Source organism: Danio aesculapii, chromosome 19, assembly GCF_903798145.1.
Source record: "Danio aesculapii chromosome 19, fDanAes4.1, whole genome shotgun sequence".
In the NCBI taxonomy this organism is placed as follows: Eukaryota; Metazoa; Chordata; class Actinopteri; order Cypriniformes; family Danionidae; genus Danio; species Danio aesculapii.
Genome location: NC_079453.1, coordinates 16,538,225 through 16,563,079, shown reverse-complemented (window position 1 = coordinate 16,563,079; position 24,855 = coordinate 16,538,225).

The window sequence follows — 24,855 nt, the reverse complement described above, 5'->3', positions numbered from 1 at the left end:
TTCAGTCACATATTATTTTAAGGTACAATTCTCATTATGAACAATCCATTAATTACAACTTTTACAACAACAAACTACTAACTTGATGCTTATTAATGGTTAGTAGTTGGCCTTTGGTATGTACAAGATCATACATTATGAATACTAATAAACAGCCAATATCCTAATAATAGGCAGTTACAGTAATAAGCCAGTAGTTAATTGTGGTAATAAGTACTTAAAGTGTTACCATAAGTTCCATAATATACAATACTTAAAAGCATTGATAAACATACTCATAGTTGTGATAATAATCATAATATGATAATTCCTAATGATGATGACTTTTAAATTTAAACTCAGAAAGAAAGAAAGAAAGATACAAGAATAAAAATCTTGCTTTAACTGTTTTACAAGTATGTTTAAGTAGACATTATATTGACACATTCATTTTAATACATTTAAAGCTACTTTCATAGATATTTTGATGCTGGAAAATTACAGACATAGGTTTTGTCCACCATATTTATTTGTTTGTTTGTTTGACAGTACTGAACATGTCTGTGAAGCACAATATAGTCTAGTCAGTAGTTCTGTATAAAGTAGTTCAATAACATGTATATAAAAAATAAAAAACTGCTTCATCAAACTTCTTTATAAAACTTGTATTATTATAAAGACTGTAATCTGTCTCTCTAAATCTAATTTTTATATGGGTGATATGCAATGTGCTGCATGTCCTGATTTTATTCTGTGAGATTCTTTCCTACTGACTGCAATCTATAATTTCTGTAAATTGGAAGTTCTCTGAGAGTAAGCAGGGTCATTAATTCAGAACTGAGTGGCGTCATTGGGGCTGTTTAATATATGCAGCCAAGCCAACCGACTCCCTCTGATTTCAAACCACTATGTAAATGAAGCTTATTATTGAAAATTGGCCAGCCTTGGTCATTTTTTTACAGTTCTCGGAATTCAAAATGAGACTGTCAAGGGTCCACTATGTCTGGCAGACTAAAGAGCCTGGACTGAAGGTTAAACTGAATGCATACATTCAAGTAGTCAATCAATGTGGAATCTTGTTGGCTTTGAGTTCTCTCAATCCAAACCCTCTGTGCCTCTATAACTGAGCCCACACCCTCAGGCCATCTAACACAGGCAGAAATGAAGAGCAGGAGTGCTTCTGAAATCCAGGTAAAGCTCTTGTCAGTGCATTGAGGAGTATTTATCCTCTCTGACCTGACTCAGATCTATACATTTTGGCATCTTTCTTCAAATAGAGATTGTTGGTCAATTTGTGCTTAAATAAAAATACAATTATGTATTAATGCAATACATAATTAATGCAGTGTTGTTGTCTGAACCAAGATGTTGTTTTTGACAAATATAGTAGGAAATAAAACCCCGTTTTCAGTCTTAGAACTTGATTGTTTCATAATTTGGATTGTGTCACAAACATAAAATGTTTGATTACCGCTGCAAGCCAACTAATGCTAAAATTATGAAGCTGAAGCTTGAAGTACTGTCTTACTGCTTTTTAATATCTGGTTGCCAATCGTGAGAGTTTTTAATCACCTCTCTGTTCCCTCTGTACACTGCACAGCATGGCATATGATGCACGACAACCTGGCCCGATTAAAAGTAGAGTCGCAAAAGTCAGGATTCGGCTCAAAATCTAACTGCAAAAATTACACAGTGTATGCCCAGCTTAAAGTACCTGACTTTGATCTTTGCAATAAATTTGTTTTTATCACTTGGTATTTGATGAATTTGTCAATTAACTTGATTTTAATCATCACATACCTTTCCATCCTACAAAGGTATAAAATCACATCAAAACTAAATAAAACAGAAGGCTTCGGATAAGCAGTTTAGGAACCTAGTTTTACACATTACTGAAATATAACACATGAACAGTAGCTTCATGTGTGGGAACCATAGTTGAGTAATTTACTCCAGTCAATTTTTTATTTTTTTGTCAAATTTGCACATATAGGACATTTCTGACCATGTGTGTAAATTTGATGTGGTAACACAAAACATTCATTCATTCTTTCATTTTTCTTCAGGTTATCCCCTTATTTATCAGGGTTTGCCACAGAGGAATGAACTGCCAACTATTATGGCATATATTTTATGCAGCCAATGCCCCTCCAGCCACAACCCAGTACAAGGAGACACACATACACTTTCACATTCACACATGCATTAATTTACTATGGCCAGTTTTGTTTACCCTTTTCACCTATTCTGCATGTCTTTGGACTGTTGGAGAAACCAGAGCATCTGAGAAAACCCACATGAACACAGGGAACTGCGGGGACTCGAACCAACGACCTTCTTGCTGTGAGGTGACAGTGCTGATCACTGAGCCACCGTGCCACCCTAACATTAAACAAATACATATATATTAATTTTGAAAAAAAAAGTAAAGATTAATTTGTGGTAACTGAAATTTTATGGACAATGAAATTTATAAATTAGGAAACATAAAAAACCCTAACTAAACTAACTTCAAAAGACAAAACAAACAAACTAAAAACATAAAATAATTAATTTTCAAAAGACAAAACAATCAAACAAACAAACCAACCAACCAACTTAAAGAAAAGCCTAGCCAAGCATGAAATTACATATTAAAGTGCATTAAACCAGTGTTGTGCATTAGAAAGGGATTTCATAGCTTGTGCATGTATGCATATATACAGTTAGTTCCAAATATATTTAGACATCAACACAATTTTAACATTTTTGGCTCTATACACCAACACAATCAATTTGACTGCGGACTGTCAGCTTTAATTTGAGAGCATTTACATCCAAATTAGGTGAATGCTGTAGGAATTACAACAGTTTGCATATGTGCCTCCCACTTGTTAAGGGTCCAAAAGTAATTGAACAATTGGCTTCTAAGCTGTTCCTTGGCCAGGTGTGTGTTATTCCCTCATTATCCCAATTACAATGAGCAGATAAAAGGTGCAGAGTTCAATTCAGGTGTGCTATTTGCATTTGGAATCTATTACTTTCAACTCTCAAGATGAGATCCAAAGAAATGTCACTATCAGTCAAGCTAGATAGTAAAAATATTAGGTGTGGCCAAAACAACTGTTTGGGTCATTCTTTAAAAGAAAGGAGACACAGTGAGCTCAGAAAAACCAAAAGATCCGGAAGACCACAGAAACAACTGTGATGGATGACCAAAGTCTTTATTTTCTGATGAAGAAAACACCCTTCACAACAGTTGACCAGATCAAGAACACTCTCCAGGAGGTAGGCGTATGTGTGTCAAAGTCAACAATCAAGAGAAGACTGCACCAGAGTGAATACAGATGGATCACCACAAGATGTAAACCACTGGTGAGCCTCAAAACAGAAAGGCCAGATTAGAGTTCTAAAATGCCTTTGCAGTGCTGGAACAACATCCTATGGGCAGATGAGATCAAGATCAACTTGTACAAGAGTGAAGGGAACAGAAGAGCATGGAGAAAAAAAAGAACTGCTCATGATCTTAAGCAGTGAAGCATTGCGGTGGTAGTGACATGGCGTGGGCATGTATGGCTGTCAATGGAACTGGTTCTCTTGTATTTATTGATGATGTGACTGCCGACAAAAGCAGCAGGATGAATTCTGAAGTGTTTCGAGCAAAAATTCTGCTCACATTCAGCCAAATGCTTCAGAACTCATTGGACGGTGCTTCACAGTGCAGATGGGCAATGACCCAAAGCATACTGCAAAAGCAACCAAAGAGTTTTTGAAGGCAAAGAAGTAGAATGTTATGCAATGGCCAGGTCTATCACCTGACCTGAATCTGATTGAGCTAGCATTTAACTTGCTAAAGACAAAACTGAAGGGAAAATGCCCCAAGAACAAACAGGAACTGAAGACTGCAAAGAATTTGCAACCAAGTATTAAAAAGTGAAAGTTTGATTTATGATTATTATTCTGTCCAATTAATTTTGGACCCTTAACAAGTGGGAGGCACATATGCAAACTGTTGTAATTCATACAGCGATCACCTGATTTGGTTGTAAATACCCTCATATTAAAGCTGACAGTCTGCAGTTAAAGCACATCTTGTTCGTTTTATTTAAAATCGATTGTGTTGGTGTATAAAGCCAAAAATGTTAGAATTGTTAAGATGTCCAAATATTGATGGACCTAACTGTGTATAAGACACTTGCATTATTCCACTTCTAAATGATGTCAGAATAAACTGCTTATAGTCTCAGATCAGCCAAAATCAATGCAATGCTCAGGAAACTCCTACTCTCAACCTTTCTCACAAGCAAATATCTAAACTGCGATTGAATTGCAGAACCTATGAACATCTGAGGCAAACCCACATGACACATTCTGAATGAATTGTCTAACAGTGACTAAACGGCAAACTAGCCATTAGAATTCTGACTTCAAAGTTCGAAATGTCTTTTTATTGTTCATAGGCACATTTCCATGCCAACATAATTAGACTTTAAGTGATTGAGTGAAAGGGGGAGCAGACAGTGATATGTGACCTTATGACAATCATTTAGCTAGTGGCAAATATAATGGTGGACTTACATAAAAGCTTACTTTCTAATTTTGACCCTTGAAATAACAAAGAAGTAGCTCTAACCCTATGGATTGACTAGACAGATCAGGAAATGTCAAGTGTTCAGCATTTACCATGGCAATTCTGCTCTGTCCGACAAGACATTTTCTTAATTTAGATCTTAAAGTGTTTGCTCTTGAAACATAATTTTTTTTTCTTCTTCCTAAATAGCATTCCAAAGAGGCTAGGTAAATTCACAGATGTACACTCTATTAGTCAAGTAGCGCAGTAGCGTCCACAAAGCTACATTTACCAATCGCAGATCAATGAGTGATGGCACCGACATTCACAGAGCTGTGAGGCTGGTGTCTAGCTGATAAAAGTAAATCCATATGATGGCGAGCATGATGATTTCATCTTCTTCCTGTTTTACGGTGGTTGACAACAAACTTTTTGGTGCGTTACTGCCACCTCTGGTCGGTGACGTCGCCAACCAAATTAGGTGAACACGAGAAACTTGCTTAATGGAAAGATGACTGAGGGAGAGGACTTATTTCTGAAGTAGGATTTTTCGTGAGCATACCTCGAAAAGTACATGTTAAGATGCAATAACTTAATTTATGATGCTGTGCTCAAAAAATACTTTAGTAATTTATAGTAAGTACTTCTTTAAATTACTGCATTATGTAGTGTAATTTATTAATGAAGAGTTGTAAATATATATATATATATATATATATATATATATATATATATATATATATATATATATATATATATATATATACAATATGCATAATGCTTATGTCAAAATTTTTCCCTTTACTATAAATTACTAAAGTATTTAAATGTGTAACACCTGCTTTTATTGGATTTTTTGTTTTAGCTGTTATATGCTATAATTTGTTTCTGTTTAGTACAGCATATTATTTACAGTAAATAACTGAACTGAATTATGCCTCATATGTTTAATTGACAGTTTTATTGACCTCTAAGATATGATTGACTTGGATTTAAGTTGCTTTGATTTAAAAATAAAAATTAAAAAAATAGCTTAGATGTAGCTAAGCTACTTTTGCCATGTAGCTTTTAGCTTAGCTTGCTACATTTCCCAGGGGGTAGCTTTTAGTGTAGTTAAGCTACATTAAAAGTAGAGTAGCTAATAGCTTAGCTCATTACATTTTTCGAGTAGCTTGCCCAACACTGTGTATTTGGAACATGTTGATTGGCATTACATCTTTCTCCTTTCTCATGAATCTTTTCCAATATAAGTACTTTTAAATGACTGTATTCTAGTGTTATAATCCTCTCCATCAGTAATTCCATTATGTAAGATTTAGGGCTTTGTTACGGCACATGGATCTTTTATACACATACTCTTCAATGTGTAATTAAGATGATTTTGTTTTTCCTTTTTGAGTGCCAAATTGGAATGCCAAATATGCAACTGAGATATGATGCTGTGAGAGCCTCAAAAAATAAAATAAAATAAAATAAAATATGTTGAAAACAGCAGGGGGCACTAGCAGGCCAGAAGATAGAAACTGAATTGTAAAATCAGGTAAACCCTGGGTAAAGATGTATAGGACATATACTGTGTGTGTATGTATATATTAATTATATATTATTTTATATAATAATTTTTTAAATTATAATTTTATAAAGTTATTTTGTGTGTGAACCCTGAACATGGAATTTTGTTAATTCATTTTTGGATTAATCACAATAAAATTTTACTTTATCCTAAACCTGCCAATCAGTCTTTAGGATGACTTTCTGTTCCCTCCACCAGTAACCTGTTACAAACAGTCAAAAGAAAGAGCTAAATATTAATTAGTGCCAATAAGAATAAGGATTTTTCACTTTAAAGTTAACAACTGTTGTTTCTTTCAGTCCATAAGAAGATAACCAGGGATATGCCGAAAACTATCTCTGTTTCCGATATAGCTGATATATTCTAAAGTGCTGCGGATCAGCCTGCGTTTCAGGTTCATCACTGACTGCTGGAGGTAAAGGTTTTGTGAGGAATTACAATTCTCTTTCTGTCTGATCTCTTTATCATTTTTTCCTCTCCGGTTTTCTCCTCATTGGTTTTGGCAAATTAAAATGAATTTAATATAGGAGGAAAATAGCCTGATAAATAAGCAGTCTGTTGAACATCAGCTTGTGATCCCTTTAAATAAATATAATCAGATGACTTACTGCAACACTCTGGTCTGGGCTCACTGTATTTGAGACTTAATTGCCATTTCAGAGTATAATGAATTATATTCTTTGTTTACAGATAACTTTTTATCTATGTGTTAATTGCCAATTGTGCCGACTGGCTCCCCTCAACAAAGTTAATAGGAAGAATATGGCTTTAATTAGCCACTCACACAAACCAACCTGCTTGTGTTTATGACTGGAATGAGAAGGCGCAGTACCACACTGAACAACTATATCCATGAATTTTCTCTTGTAAGAGGCTGAGAAAAGCATTTTGTTTGAAATTAGGATTATTTTAGAAAATTAGACAGACCAATTACTTCTAGAAAAACGTTTTGTAAAAATACAAGTGGCAAATAGTGATTTCCAAACATGCTGTAGCATTTGCATAGAGTAGGCCTATTGATTGTTCCACAGGGTATAAAAGCATTGAATGTGTGTGTATGAGAAAGAGCGTAGCAACACAAGGTCAGATTGATTTGTATCTATGGAAATGAGCTCTGCATGTCTTATTTTCACCCTTGACATCCGGCTGTCAGTCACTCTGGCCAAAAGCATAGAGCGCAGAGAAGTAATGAGGACCATCATGGGCTTTTTCATCATACTCCATTTTCACAGTTATTGTACTTTCCACTAAGCAATACTCTTAAGGGGAATATTACCTCAGATTTCCTCACACATAAATTAAGGCTTCCTACATACCTTAAACAGTCCCAAGTGAACCTCTGTGTTTATTGTGATAGGCAGCTCAGACACTACGTTTAATGAACCATGTAATGGAACTGGATGAGATGACAATGTGTTTGTCGGTTTAAAATATTCATTCTGTCCTAGTACACCTCTTGATTGTTTCTCAAAACTGATTATTAAATGGCTATGGGCCTTTTCCAATTAATTCCTAAACCCAATTATATATTTGTGAGTTCTTTATACAGTATTTCATTAAAGGTCTCCTAATGTGCCTTGAAATGCACTGATTTGTTCAATGTGTGATGTAATCTCAACTGAAACATAAAAAGATGGACATAAGCTTCCCCCTTAAAAGAAAAATAATAATAAAATACCCAGTAGCATTTCATATAATCTTGGCTAGCCAGAGTCTGTGAGAAAAAGATGAGTTTGCCATTATTTTCTTAAAGTTGCAAGTGATTATGTAAATTATTTTTTATGTTTTTATTAGATCAAGTCATTCCACACATGCAACAACAGAGTTGTTTTGAAGGCACAGAGTCAATCTGCTTGACTGACCTAAATTAAGTTAGCATCCAAAAATGCAACTTTACAAATTAAAAAATACTAAATATTTGCTCTCTGAGAACATCGAAAGTCTTCTCTTTATACTTTGTCAATTGCAAATAAAGGTTTAATAATTTTGATTTTGTTGCCATTTACAAAATATCAAAATAAAATTATAAACACTACCGGTCAAAAAAATTGGGGTCAGTATGATTTTTAAATGTTTTAAAATAAGCTTATACTGCTCCCCAACGCTGCATTTGTTTAATAAAAAACAGTACAAATTATAAAATTGTGAAATGTTATTTTACTATAAAAAAAACTGTTCAAAGGTAGTTTATAATTTAATTTAATAATTTATTCCATTGATTTTAAAGAATTTTCACCCTTATTACTCCAGGCTTCAGAGTCAAATGATCCTTCAGAAATCATTCATTCACTCATTTTCTTTTCAGCTTAATCCCTTTATTAATCTGGGGTCGCCACAACGGAATGAACTGCCAGAAATCACTCTAACATTAAATTAAATTATTATTATTAATATTATTATTATTAATGGTAATAGTAACAAAATCAATAATGACATTTGAAACTACATAAAATAAGAAAGCAGTTATTTAACATTTTTATAAATATTTAAAAATGTAAAATGATATATTTGATATATATAATATCATATATTTATAGCATATTTAATTTTATTTTCAAATTTACTTTCCTCAAATTTATGTAAGAATCCTCAAAAATGCTTCCAGTAGGTAGCAAAAAAAAAAAAAAAAAAAAAAAGAACACTGGCAGGTAAAAAGCTAAAACAGTAAAAAAAAAAAAAAAAAAAAAAAAAAATCTTTTGGAGTGGTTGTTCTTTAACCTGTGGGCTTCCATAGCAACTTTATATTAAAGGTGCAGTATGTAAGTTTGACACCCAGTGGTTAAACTAAAAATTGCATCCCTGGTTCAAAACACATGCAAGAGCAGGTTGCCAGATTGACAACATCACCAAAGGCTGATTTATATAGTGTTCTAAATAAAAGCAACACCATGCGATAGAAGGAAAATTTTCCATATAAAAAGGAGTTTTTGTCCTAACCAACACCTGAAGTTTATATTTTAGAAACAGCAGATAAACAACAGAAAACTCGCTCTGATCTCCTCAGGTAAACTTGATGTGCTTTTGTCAGTGTTAAATGCTAATAATGCAAGTTTGATTGCCATTTTACTAGACATTTATTGACATACTACTAAAAGAAGTGCAGATAGTTTGCCTCAGATCTTGTAAATAAAATAAACCATTTGAAATTGAACTTTAGATCTGTGACAACACATATCAGTGACTCAGCATGTGCATTTAATAATGTTATAAAGGTTTAATATGTGTTAATTAAATTATAAACCTTACCATTCCTTTGGAGTGCAGTCAGTGGACTATTCTGAGCTTCGGAGTAGCTGTATTTAAATTTCTGTCGTGCTAGGTCTGGTGCAAACAGCCAAATTGCTTATCACTGCAAATCTCATCATGTAGCATGTTGTTAGGACACAGGGATACAATGTAACCTACTCACCTGTAATGTTTATGTGATTTGCTAATTAATAACCACCTTATGTGGAACTCTGAATCTGAATCTCATTTCGGAGGCTACTGTCCATTAAAGGTCGCATTTTTGGTCGCGGATGCATGCTTTGGGAGCCTTCATGACTGAATGAATCACACCAAAGCAATCCGGGGTGCTGAAATATAATTGGCTAAACTGGCATTGAGCCAGTTAAATTACCAAAACAAATACTTCCGGCACATAACACACATTTTCAAGACAGAATATCTGACTTCAGTATTGTTTTTCAGATAAAGAAGAACATTCACTTAGAATGCTTCTTAATTATCTGCAAACATATTATGGTATTTTTATGCTTTAGAAGGGTCAAAAACTTACATACAGCACCTTTAATACCATCTTTTACCTTAAGATGTACATGAAAAGTACATGAAAGCCCCATCCCCTTCTTAATACTGAGCAACTTCTGGTTCAAGCTGAGGAATCAGCTTATGAATCAAGCATTGAGGCATTAGAAGTCAGCTTAAAGATTTATAGCTGTGGCTAACTGCCATTCTCTATTACTACCTTAACTGGTAATGTTATAAGTTTTAATGTAGAATTGGGATATGTTGTGTCAATGTGTCTACAAAATCTCTTTGGTTTCCAGTCAAATCTAACTGCAGAACAGTCTCATAATTTCATGGATATAGGCTCAATATGTGTTATTTGTGTATTAGTGTTATATTGTGTCTTTGTGTTCTTGTGTAATGTCATCATTGATGCAGTCTTAAGTGCAAAACTTGCTGGAGAAGTCCCAGAAGTCTTTGCAGCTGATTAAAGGAAGTGGGAAGCGCCGCATTTTACACCTGTTCATTATTAAAGTTCAAATATATATCTTACTTATCCCTAAATGTAAACATTAACACAAAAATCTTAATAAAGGCAAAAATACATTAAGGTGGTTTATTTGCTAAAATTTATATTAAAATCAGGAATCAGGACGAACACACATCTCGTTTCTCAGAGGATGCGTTCTCTGTTCTGACAGTCTCCCAAGTTCGTTCTTCCGAGGTGACCGGGCAAGAACAGTCTTCACAAGAAGAAGTCCTTTCTTTGTGGTCTTGGAATTGAGAAACGGCCTTACTGAGTATTCTTCTTTGTTTAGTGGAACGTGATTTTGTGATTTCTGTCCTTAATTTTGACATATAGAATGCCAAACAAATGAAACAATACCCTTAAATATTAAATCCACAAAAACAAAAAGCAATGCGAGCAAATTAGCTGACTTAGCTTTGGTAATTTCTGCAATTGTAATGCCTGATAGCTTCCTACTATACACCAGCTTTCGGGGTGCAAAATACACCAGTTACATTTCAAATAATGATTTATCAAGTCTTTTCAGGGGAACAATATTGTGAAGTGTATCTGGATGATAATTGTGATTAATTCAGATGATTAGGTGCAATATTTGGAAAGTACCAGAAAGGTTTAGATGTTTAGAAGCTACCTCCTAAATATTATGATGCATTACTGCTGTGTCACACTCAGGACAGGAACAGCTCTGGAGCCCAACCTCACGAGCAAACAAAGAAAACAAAGCACAAAGGCAGAACATTTCATAGGTAAGATTTCGTTTTTTACGTTTTTGTATGTTATGAACTTTTGTGTTAAACAAGTAATGTTATTGATGATAATACAATCACCTACTACATTGACCATAAGGCAAAGGAGCACCAACTAGCACTAAATATTAGGCTTATGCTAGTTTTGTTGAATAAAATAAGCAAACAATCTTATGAAATTTGACAACAAGATGCTGCGGTGCCAGAAAACAAGCAAGTCGTTCATAACTGAGATTCATTCACAAACTAATTGCTCCCTCTGTCAGAATGAGAAGTGAAAGCAGGAGAGGGGGTGTGTTTCAGGACTCGGATTAGATCAAATTAAACAGGGAGAGAGGATAATACATTCCCATGCCCATAACCACATACTCTTTGTCGGCAATGCCCATGCGGTCATTTCCATCAATGTAAAAAAAGTGTTGTAAAATTATAATTTTCATAATTTAAAAAAATATTTGCATACTGACCACTGGGAAAACTCCCGATCATAGATATATGTGTATATGCGTATATTTCTGGCTTTGGGTGGCCACAGTCCTCCACTGCACCTTGGTCCCGCATTCATTTCAAAGGAGCACTACCCTGTACTAAAATGGCAGCTCTATTGATGCATTCCTTCCAATAGACAACAGCAGGGTAGTCGACATCTAATGTATATATATATGTATATATCTATGGGGCACTCAAAGGCAGAACTTTATCAGTTTCAGGAGTCAGATCCAACATTAAGTGTCTTCAAGCAGTTCTGGAGTCATCACAGAACAACCAACCAGCAAGAGCGACTGGGATTGTCTAGATCAGTCATTTTTGTCACAATCACCAGTGATCTAGCCTGTGAAGATTGCTGGAGAACTACATATCTGCCACTTAACTGGACTACAAGTACTATCATGCATCACACACACACACACACACACACACACACACACACACACACACACACACACACACACACACACACACACACACACACACCAATTCCTGATTCCCCCTAAATACTCAGACACAACTGGAAGTGCATGAAGGACTGATTTCCAGGACTATATATGTAACTTACTCACACATACACATGGCTTGTTTTGTGTTAACCTGTAACATTACGAAGCGGTAATCCTGTCTAGTCTTTTAATGTTTTGATACTTGCCTTGTTTTCTCGTTATTGATTCTTTGCTGCCTGTATTAATCATTCACCTGTTTTTGACAACAATATTGTATTATCTTTATGCATCTAATCAACGACAAGACCCGCTAGCAGCAGCACCCAACAACAAGACGAATGGCTATCAGAGCTGTCTGACTTCCCAGTGCTGCCATCAGATTCCCAGTGAAATTGATTCTAAGCCTCCTGATCCACTGGGGTTGTCTGAACTGCCAGTGCCTCCTGATTCACTGAGGTTGTCTGAACCACCAGTGCTTTCTGAACCAGAACCTCCTGATCCACTGTGGTTGTCTGAACTTCCAGTGCCTCCTAACCCAGGACCACCTGAGCCACTGGGATTGTCTGAATCACCAGTGCTTCCTGAACCAGAACCTTTTGAACCACTGTGGTTGTCTGACCCATCAATGCCTGTTAACCAGAGCCTCCAAACCTACTTCAGCTCTACGCTTCAGGTCCTCTGAAGCTCCACGCTCCAGGTCCTCTGCAGGTCCACGCTCCAGTTCCTTCACAGCTTTACGCTCCAGGTCCTTGGAACTCCACTCTCCAGGTTCTCTGCAGCTCCACAATCCAGTCCCACCTCCCCGTTGCACCAAATACCAGATACCTGTATGCTCCTGTTTGCTATCTGTTTGACCATTGCCCGCCTGACTACTCCAATTAATAAACTGTGTTTGGACCCTCAACTCTATTGCCATACTTGTTCAGTTATAGTTCCCTGTTGAAGCAGTGACCAAAGAGCATGGAAAAAGCATTGTCTTTTATATCATGTAGTCGATGATATCCACATGGGTGAATGTCATCAGCTGTTGTTATCTACCTGCTTGATGCATCAATTCCTGAAAAATGTCCATGATCAGATGAGCCATCGAGGGATTGAGAGAATTTTAAGGAATGTATAATAATGGGGTGAAACAACAGTGCTGCATGTTGGTCAAAATGCTGCAACCAAAGATTAAGACTCCTTGGACTTTATTCTTGGCCACACTACCACTAGAAGTAGTAGCTGTTGAACTGAAACTAGTCACCATGGAACTAGTTACGAATGGGCAATAAAAGGTTCTTGTAGTAGCTCAAACGGCAGAGATTGGACATTAGGACTGGATGATACACAACTTGACCTAAATGACATACAAATGTTGAGGGCTATCCCATGAGTAAAGCCGCAGTCACACTCCACTTTTCGCCTCGCAGACTTCCATTCATAAGCATGCAAATGTTAAAGACCAAAAAACGCAAGCTTGTGCAACAAGTTTCTCAGGTCGCTGCATTGTAATGGTTAAGCTTGGTGATCTCTGACCTGCAAAATCCCATAATTTGACTGCGAGAGACCATTCAAAGATCAAAAAACATCTAATCATTTTGTTAAATCCCACCCCTTAATTGTATTATATTTAAGAGGGGGTTTTAGTTTATTGAACAAAGTATCTTTGACTTATGTGTATTGTATCCAAGCATTTGAAAAAAAGAGTTAGGAGAAATGTGCAATTTTGGCAATGATTTAGAATTTTGTGTCTAGAGTTTTGAAAATTGACACCAGGGTTCTGAAATTTGGGGCATTAATCAGATCTCGATTTCAGAATTTTTCTGAAATGGATGTTCCATAAAAGTTTTTCTTCAGTCTAGAGATAAAGAATGGTCAAAGTAGAATCATTCACTGTCTGCGGGCAGAAAATGGGCAAGAGTTCTTTAAACCCGCTGATGTGTGCAGAAGGACTGCAGGTTACTACAAAGATTCAAATAATTTAAAATAATTCTATAAAGCATTTTGGAATCTGCTGGACAATGACTTACTGAAAGTGTTTGATGATAGCATTGCCAGAGGTAAACTGCCTTTGAGCTGCAGGAGGGCAGTATTGACCCTATTACCCAAAAAAGGAGACCTCAAAGAAATCAAAAACTGGAGGCTAGTTTCATTGCTCTGTGTGGATTAAACATTTTATTGAAAACTTTGGCCAAAAGGTTGAAAAATGTGGTGGAGCAGATCGTACATGCGGATCAGTCTTACTGTGTGGCGGGCAGATCCATTTTTGATAATATTGGGTTAATAAGATTTCTTCATATTATTGCAGTGTTTTTAAAGCATGGTCACTGGTGCAAACTGAAAGTCTGCATCAGTGCCATCTTTGTATTAGTTTCTTGAAGAACTGTTGGTCAAAGGTACAAGATTGGATGTCACTGGATGGACAATGCTTGGACTACAAAGAATTTTAATTACAACAAAAATGAACATCTTAAGAAAATTGTTGGAAGCAGCTGGAAGTGGTTTTAAAAACGTTAATGCTGTGAAACAAACTCTGAAACTTAGACCACAGAGAATAGTGCTCTCTTTTCTAAACATTCATTCTTTTTGGCTTAGTCCTTTTATTAGTCAGGTCGCCACAGCGGAATGAACCACCAACTTATTCAGCATATGTTTTAAGCAGTGGATGCCCTTCCAGCTGCAACCCATCACTGGGAAACACCCATACATTCTCATTCACACACATACACTACGGACAGTTTAGCTTACCCAATTCACCTATAGAGCATGTATTTGGACTTGTGGAAAAAAAAATGTGTGTAGAGTGTAGAATTCTATCTATAAGCCCAACGACGAAACTAACATCATCGTCGAAGGTTAAATGCATGTAAGCCTTTTCTAGTTCTTATAAAAAGAATTGTCATTTACTAGAATTTATTTATATTTGTTTTTTAGCTCCAAACTTAATCTGACTCTTTTAAGTGACATTCAAATTTAGGCTCTATTTCTATTTGTAAGAACGGATAACATTCATCATTTATGACACAATTTAGAGTTTTGATCTATATCTGTTTCCATACTCTCCGGTTATACATTCATTAGGGACAAAACGCTGCTCAAAGTTTCACGCCGTGGGTTTTGGGTGTCTTCTCACGGACACTATGTCGACACTCACAAGTTAGTCAGAGGATGTAGCGTTAGATAACTTAAATAGTCTGGTTGTAAACTGCTCACTTATTCTAAAAAAGTAGTTGATTTAGCCACTTCCATACGACTTGCTAATTTCAGCGATTAGATGATTAAAGATCTCCATGCTGTCGTGCCACATTGCTCTGTAAAGTCAAATGTGTCTTAGAATCAAATCTAATTATGTCTAATCATAAAGGTAGCACAGACTCCACTTAATCTACTGGATATAAAAGATTTCAGGAGAATTCATAATGAATCAAAACTTAACATTTTATTTGTCAGGCAAAATTGTATTATGCCATTTACATAATAAAACAATCAGAAAGCCAATTCAAAGATTATACTGTAAAAATACAACATCCATTACTCAAAGATAAATCAAAAAGTTAGAGATGCATACCTAACAAGAGAAGTAGCTACTTTGCAGCATAAAAATCTCAGAGACTCACATGCTGCAACAGGGTGTCTTGGCTACAAGATCTCAATGATATTTGTGCACATTTCCTTTAAATACTCAACTCAGAACAAACAGCCATAAATTCAAGACATATATATATATATATATATATATATATATATATATATATATATTATCATTCATTCAATTTATTTTCGGCTTAGTCCCTTATTATTGGGGTCAACACAGCGGAATGAACCACCAACTTATCCAGTATATGTTTTACGCAGCGGATGCCCTTCCAGCTGCAACCCATCACTGGGAAACATACTCATACTTGTACATGTATGGTGTATAGACCGTCATATTGGGGTGATATAAACACACCCAGTTCTTTTTTTTTTCAATTTAGCAACATAAAATCGGTAGACCAATTGAAGCGGTTTTCAGATCGACCGCAACTTTACGTAGGACTGCAGTCCCCCCGCCCACCGAATTGATTGACAGCTGCGTGTATTAACATGTACTGGTAGTCACGTTTATAATCATATAAACAAGACCAGACGTGCGCAAAGCAACCGGGAATAAAAGGTGTGTTCAGTTCGCTAGGATCATCAATCATTATCAAATGTGATCAAAGGTAAGTTTCACATGTTTAAAATGTTTTAAAACAGTGCACGTGTGTAATGAATTACAGCGATTTAGCTTAGCTTTACTTCATCAGCACAGCCGCATCTCAGAACAATTAAGGAATTAAGGAAGACGCTTCAATCCCGGTTTGTGGACGTTAAATCAGGTTTATTTTGTACATTAATATAACCGATATTCATACAGCAGTGGATATTAACCTGTATCATGTCACATTTGCATGCAAAAAGAGTGCAAAGCTAAAAGGGCGCTCTGTCTGTCTGTCTGTCTGTGTGTGTGTGTGCGCGTGTATCTGTGTGTGCATGTGCGCGCGTGAACTTTGTGTGACTCTGCGATGCAACTGCACAATAAATACTCATTGGAGCCAAGGGAGGAGATTAAGGCATGCAGAAAGGGCAGGGAGGACTAGCCTTAAAGGAGCAGTACACCAAAACCGCCACCCAGTGAAAAAATTTATATATAGGAATTTAATAAAAGGTATAATAAAAAATCTGATGCGTGTTTTGAGCTGAAACTATACAGAAACATTCTGGAGACGCAAAACACTTATATTAAATCTGAAAAAAAAGGGCTAACCTAGGTGCCCTTTAATAAGTGGAAAATTAGTCAAATTAATCAATCAATCAAATCTATACAGCAAATACTCCAGTCTTAAAAAAGTTTGAACTTTGGAATACAGTGACAGGACCTTGCATTTTGTGTTATGTGTATAAATGCAAGTCTATGGGGCAAAAAAAAAAAAAAGTGTGACGATGGCTTAATGCTGAGACAGGGGTTGTTTCTCAATATCCGTTCGTGTTCTTGTGTAACGTCATCATCAGCTGCCAAAGTTCAGTTCCAATACTCAAGACCTCAAGAACAGAGGACACGTGAAAGTTCCCGGATATGTTCTTGATATCGAGGATGCACCAATGCAGACTTGAGCAGTGAACTCGGTCGAGAAGTCCCAGAAGTCATTGCGACTGGAGGTGGGAAGCGCAGTATTTTATACAGGTTTATTGTTAAAGTTCACTTATTTACCTCAGGAGTTTCCCTAAATGAAACGGTGAATATAAACATTACTGTTATGGAAGCAGACGGACAAACAAGGGGAGTGAGTATAAACGATGTTTATTCCAACAGTTGAACATAAATGAATAGTGATTGAGAGATGAATGGAGTTCAGTGGAACTGATGATCCTCTGCGGCAGGTGGGATGACAAACACTGAAGGATGACTGAATGCACACACCAGAGGACTTGCGGGGAAGACAGACTGACGATACACACAACGCTGACAGGACACCGGGAACACTGGACAGACTGGAAGGAAACAGAGTAAAGGGAAGTATAATTGCTGAGATCGCAGGGGAGTGAAACCTAGGAAGTGGTTCACTCAGAGTCCGCTTCGTAGGAACGAGACCGGACAATGAGTGAAGTGAGGTGTGTGCTTTTATAGTGAGTCTGCGTGATTGGGTGCAGCTGTGCGTGGTTAGAACTCAGGTGAAGGTGCTCGTTGCGTGATGTTGGTGGAAGAGCCTGGCCAATCCGTGACATTACCCCCCTCCCCAGGGCCCGCTCCTGAGGGCCTGAACCTCCGACGTCGTGGTGGTCTACCTCGTCCTCGTGGTGCTTGAAATTCTGGGTGATTGGAGTGGAACACTTCCATAAGTACGGGATCTAATATATCGGATCTGGAGACCCATGACCTCTCTTCTGGACCGTATCCTTCCCAGTCGACGAGGTATTCTAGTTGACCACCACGACGCCGGGACCGTAGGATGTCCTTGACTTGGTGGATGGCCCCTTCTTCTAACATCAGTGGGGGAGGAGGTTCCTTTTCATGGCCAGGCTCTGTGGAGGGAATCAGAGGATCGTGAAAGGGTTTGAGAAGGGACACGTGGAATGTGGGGTGAATTCTGTACTGTGGTGGTAACTGTAACTTGTATGTGACGGGGTTGACCTGTTCCAGGATGGTGAAGGGACCAACAAATCTGGGACTTAATTTTCGGGAGGGCAGTCGGAAACGGATATCTCTGGTGGAGAGCCAGACCTTCTGTCCTGGAGTATAGATGGGGCCTGGAATCCTCCTCTTATCAGATACCAACTTTGTTCTGCGTACTGCCCTCTGGAGATGGTGATGAACATCGTCCCAGACTCTCTCGCTCTCCCGGAACCAGTAATCCACTGCGGGGACATTAGATGGTGCGCCATCCCAGGGAAAGAGTGGAGGTTGGAACCCTAGGATGCACTGGACCCAGAGATGTATGGCTGGAATGAATGAGATCTACCCGTTGATTTTCAGGAATGAAGCGTCGATTGGGGGGACAGCCCGGCGGAGTTCTGGATTCTGGAGTGGCGACTACTGTAGGAGCGGACCATTGGATGGGACAGATAGTGATCTGATCGGGAAGGATCTTGGCCGGTGTCTCAATAATTTCATGCTGGTCGTGAATTCTGGAAAGTGCGTCTGCTCGGATATTTTTGATCCTGGTCGATATGATATAGAGAACTGAAATCTGAGGAAGAACAGTGACCAACGGGCCTGACGAGGACAGAGTCTTTTAGCATCTTTTAGGTATTGTAGATTTTTATGATCTGTGATCACCTAGAACGAATGTTTGGCCCCCTCCAACCAGTGTCGCCACTCCTCCAGGGCGAGCTTGATGGCCAGAAGTTCTCGATTTCCAATGTCATAGTTCCTTTCCGCCGGGCTGAGCTTCCGGGAGAAATAGGCACATGGATGGAGTAATGAAGGAGTACCGTGGTACTGGGACAGGATGGCTCCCACTCTAGTGGTCGATGCATCCACTTCGACCACAAACGGCAAGTCAGGATCGGTATGAGTCAGCAGTGGGGCTTGAGTGAAGGATTCTTTGAGGTTTTGGAAGGCTGGGGCAGCTTCGGGAGGCTAGGGTAGTGTTTTAGGTTTATTTTTCAACAGATTGGTGAGCGGAGCGGTGATGAGACTGTAACTATGGATGAAACGTTGATAGAAATTAGCAAATCCTAGGAAACGTTGGAGTTCCTTTATGGTTTTTGGTTCGGGCCAGGAGATGACGGAAGTGACCTTCCCCTCGTCCATACGAACCCCTCTCTGATTGATGATGTACCCCAAGAACTGAACAGATGGTAAGTGGAAGGAGCATTTTTCAGCCTTGAGGTACAGACGGTGTTTCCTGAGGGTCTTCAGGACCTCCGCAACGTGGTGGCGATGTTCGGCCTCACTCCGGGAGTAAATCAGGATATCATCTATGTATACTATGACGAAGAGATGGAGGAACTCCCGGAGGACTTCGTGGATGAAGTTTTGGAATACGGAGGGGGCGTTAACCAGACCATAGGGCATGACCAGGTACTCGTAGTGTCCAGTAGGGGTCACAAACCCAGTCTTCCACTCGCCCCCCTCACATATTCTAACCAGGTTATAGGCGCTGCGGAGGTCCAACTTGGTGAAAATTTTGGCGGATCTGAGTTGTTCCAGGGCTGCCGGGACGAGAGGAAGGGGATAGCGGAATTTGACGGTACCTTGATTTAGGGTTCGGTAATCGATACATGGCCGCAGCCCTTCATCCTTCTTAGCCACGAAGAAGAAACTTGAGGCAGCAGGTGACATGGATGGGCGGATATACCCCTGACTCAGAGCCTCATGGATGTACTCCTCCATTGCCTTGGTTTCCGGAAGGGACAACGGGTAGATCGTACCTCTGGGCATAAGAGCATCTGGAAGCAGGTCCATGGCGCAGTCCCATGGCCGATGTGGAGGTAGCTGGGAAGCTCTCTTGGGGCAAAATACATCCTCGTATGAGGAGTAGATCTTCGGGATCTGAATGGATCGTTTCTCGACTGGACTTTCGACAGACGTGACGTAGACGGTAAGGGGTCTTTGAATTTGTAAGGGTAGATCGGGAAAACAGCTGGATCTGCATTCTTCTCCCCATCTCTTTATTTCTCCTGTGCCCCAAGAGAGGATGGGATCGTGCTTCACCAGCCACGGGCGCCCTAAGATGATATCCATCGATGTACCCTCCAGAACCAGTAATCGAATTTCCTCTTTGTGGAGCAGTCCTACTTGGAGATTGACGGGTTCACATTTTCGATGGATACGTGCCTGAGAATGGATATTGTTGGTTATGGGTTGAATCTGGTAGACGTGCGTCGAGGCTTCGGTGTTAAGCTGGAGTCGGCGACAGAGGGCGTGCGAGATGAAATTTCCAGCTGACCCAGAGTCGATGAGGGCTGTGACTGAAACTGAGACAGAAGGGGTAGTTAACTGGACATTAGTGGTGAGAGGATGCATCTTTTCAATGGGAGAACTGAACAAACTCACCACAGAGCGTGCTGGACGAATGGGACAGTCAAGCCTGACATGTCCTTTGGCACCACAGTACATGCACAGACCCCGGGTCAGCCTCCTCTGTCGCTCGGTGATCGTGAGTCTACCAGATTCTATGATCATTGGTTCTGGTTCTGGAGGGACGGCTGGCTCTGGCGAATGGAGGAGTGCTTGGGATACTGGTGGAGGATCATGCTGGTAGACCCTCAGACGATCGGAACAGCGCAGAGAGTGTTGGATGAACTTCTCCAACCCCATCGTGTCGTCGAGGGCGGCCAGCTGTAACCGGAGGCTGGGCTCTAGTCCGAGCCGGTAGGTTGTGAGGAGAGATCGCTCATTCCATCCGCTAGCAGCAGCCAGAGTTCGGAATCTGAGAGCATAATCCTGAGTGGACATGGCTCCCTGTTTGAGATGGTATAACTGTTCTCCGGCTGCTACTTCAGCATCCGCGCGACCAAAAACCTCCTTGAAATACTTGGTGAATGACTGAATGGAATTTGTTACCGGCCCAGACTGTTGCCAGATGGTTTCAGCCCACCGAAGAGCCGACCCAGAGAGAAGGGAGATGATGAAAGCGATTTTGGACCGATCTGTAGGGTATAACTCGGGTTGCATAGTGAATACCAGAGAACATTGTAAGAGAAATCCATTGCACTCCTCCGCCCCGCCAGAGTAGGGCACTGGTCGAGCCATGGGACTGGATGAGTGGGTGGACGGTGAAGAAGTGCTCGGTGCTGGTGGTGCTTCGGGAAGTGGAGCAGATGGTAGTAGCACTCTCTTCAATGAATCCACCAACTCCTGAAGGGGATCGTGAGTGCTCATGCTGTTGATAGTTGATGGGTCCGGTCTTCTGTTATGGAAGCAGACAGACAAACAAGGGGAGTGAGTATAAACGATGTTTATTCCAACAGTTGAGCATAAATGAATAGTGATTGAGAGATGAATGGAGTTTAGTGGAACTGATGATCCTCTGCGGCAGGTGGGATGAAAAACACTGAAGGATGACCGAATGCACACACCAGAGGACTTGCGGGGAAGACAGACTGACGATACACACAACGCTGACAGGACACCGGGAACACTGGACAGACTGGAAGGAAGCAGAGTAAAGGTAAGTATAATTGCTGAGATCGCAGGGGAGTGAAACCTAAGAGGTGGTTTACTCAGAGTCCGCTTCGTAGGAACGAGACCGGACAATGAGTGAAGTGAGGTGTGCTTTTATAGTGAGTCTGCGTGATTGGGTGCAGCTGTGCGTGGTTAGAACTCAGGTGAAGGTGCTCGTTGCGTGATGTTGGTGGAAGAGCCTGGCCAATCCGTGACAATTACGATGAAAATCTTAATAAAGGCATAAACACATTAAGGGTGTTTATTTGCTGAAATTCCTATTAAAATCAGTTTTACTTGTATTGTGCAATGTATATTTGTAAAGTCTTTATGCACAGTATATAAGGGGAAAAACAATAAATCGTTGTATGAATGCTGCAATGTTTAAATAATTTTTGGTTAAAGATGCGTAAAGGTCATGTGACCATCAGGAAGAACGCAGCATCTCTTCGATCTTCCGAGTTTGTTCTTCCGAGGTGATCTAGCAAGACTGGTCTCCACAAGTACTCAAGTCCATTCTCTGCGTTCTTGGACTTGAAAAACAGCCAGGGTGTTGAGTGTTGATTAGGCATTAATGAGGAGAAGCACAAAATTACAACTGACTTCAGTCAAAGCCTAAGATGAAATCTACTGAAATAAAACATTCAGTCTCTCAAAATCTCAACAGAGGCTCATTAAAACTGTACAAACAGCATCAGCAACTTCACTTATTACTAACTTGTTCATCAATAATGCTTAATCAACACTTATTCCACTATCAGTGTTATGTTTTACACAAAAGTCATTGCAAAAGACTCTGGCTGTTAACGGAGCTCTGTGTCCAAGCACATTAATAGAAAGGTTAACGCAACGAAAATATGTGGTGGAGAAAAGTGTAGAAGAAATAGGGATAATGGCACCCTGAAGAGAATTGTGAAACAAAGCCCATTCAAAAATGTGGGGAAGATTCTGCTGAGTGGTCCAAAGTTATGTTCTCTGATAAAAGTAAATGTTACATTTTCTTTGGAAATCAGGGTCCCTGTGTAGGAGAAGCACATAAACCACTTTGGTTGAGGTCCAGTGACTATGTTTCCATAGTCAGGAATTGTTTGAGGTGTTGTGTCATCTGCTGGTGTCATCTTCATTGTGTTTTGTGAGGTCCAAGGTCAACACAGCTCTAAACAAAGTTTATTTTCCAGCAGGACTTAGCACCTGCACACAATGCCAAAACTACCTGTACCATAGTATCCCTGATCATAACTGGCCTGCAAACATTGAGTGCTGTGCATGCTCATACTTTTATTGTTCATAATTTTCAGTTGTTCAAGATTTCTAAAATGTCTTAAGTAATATATTTTTTAATACTGAATTTGGGGATTTTATTAGTTGTCATCAAAATCATAAGAAATAAATTATATCAAAATTATATCAGTCTGTGTGGAATTAATATATACATTATACAAATTTCACTTCTTGAATAGAATTTGTGAAATAAATCAAATTTTTGAAAATTAATATGACCAGCATCTGTATGTCTGATAATCGAATAATCCTTGTTATTTGAAAAATGTAGTGAAAATTAATATGACCAGCATCTGTATGTCTGATAGTCGAATAATCCTTTTTATTTGAAAAATGTAGTGAAATTACAGACTTTGTGTTCTTTCTTGACTTTAATCGTTTACATGATATGTCACTTCACTGTGTAACATTCATTCTCTGATTCATTGCTGAATATTCAGCCCAAGTTCAGATTTGGTTTGTGGTATTCCATCTACACTCCCTTGGTACACATCAAAATCATAGAACATGACAGAGAATCCAGATCCCACAGTTTGGTTTGCCATGCATATATTGTTTGATGTTATTGAATCTCCCTTTGAAAGAAATCCCAATTTCAAACTCCCAAAATGTATTTAGCCACGGTCTGAGTTTCCAGAGTTTGTCCTTCTTTTCCATCTCTGATACAGTCAAGTTGTTTATAAAGTGTATTGTAGTCAACTGAGATTGGAATCTGTTGTAGGACACCACATCAGAAACGGGGGTGTAGCATGTGTCTGTCTCCAAATACATATGAACTCCTTACATTTGCATTAGGTCTATCTACGGGTACATGCCAAGATTCTTCTCCATTGCTTATTGTAACTTTTTACAGATGCTCTATTTTTTGTATTCATTTATGTTTCTTGTCAGAGCCTTAATCATGTCTTCTGTCACAAACTTTTGGAAGTACCCGAGTGAGGTGAGGAGGGAGGTGGCATCATTGGTGATTTCTGCACAAGAAAAATCAGTATTGGAACCTTTTTCAACCAGCGAAACATGTAACAGGGCACGTTGTGTTTATTTGGTTGGGGCATAATGTCCACATTATTATTGGCTGCATGGGCAGTCAGTGGATTGGTGGTTTTCTTTGTACATTTTACCAGCATATTCATTCTCTGAGTCACTTGCATCCATTTAAAAAAATCACATTCTCCATTTTGGACTGTAGGAATCACATCCTGCACACTGAATAGATGGCTTTTCTGCACTGATGGTATTCTGAAACTAAAAAAAGTTTGGAAAAATGTCATTAAATATGTGAATAACACATATAGCACATATTGTAACATACTGTAGCAGATTTACATTTTGCAGATCATTTCAATGAAAATGCTAATCAATGCTAATGCTAGGCCAATTATGGTCTCTACTTATCATACTAAAAGGGAACCATGCTCCATGCATCTCTTCAGAGCACTAACAAGGTCACATTCAAGGCTACCACTCTGACCCAACGTTGTAGAATTACAACATAGACATAAGAAGTTCTAAATCAAATTCGATTAATGTTGTCTAAAATAACTAAATGTGTATGTGTTCTATACATTGTAATAAACACACACAAAAATGTAATGAGTTTTACTTACTTAAATCTTGACAAATCCAGATGTGCAAAAAAAAAAAAAAAACAGATTAGCATAATGAGAAAATTGGAGGTAGAGTAAGATCATGGCAGGATGACCAGACCTATAAACACTTTTTCTACCCAATTGCATCGTGAGGACACACAATAGGACTCATTAGTCATGTAAACGTGGTTTTGGAAAGTGCATGCACAAAATATTTCAGTAAATACCTCTGTGATAAAATGATACTTCCAACTCTGGTTACTCTCTTCCTCGACCTGTGAAGATACCATTGTTTGTGGGAATTGTCTTATTTTCTGACTGCAGAAAAG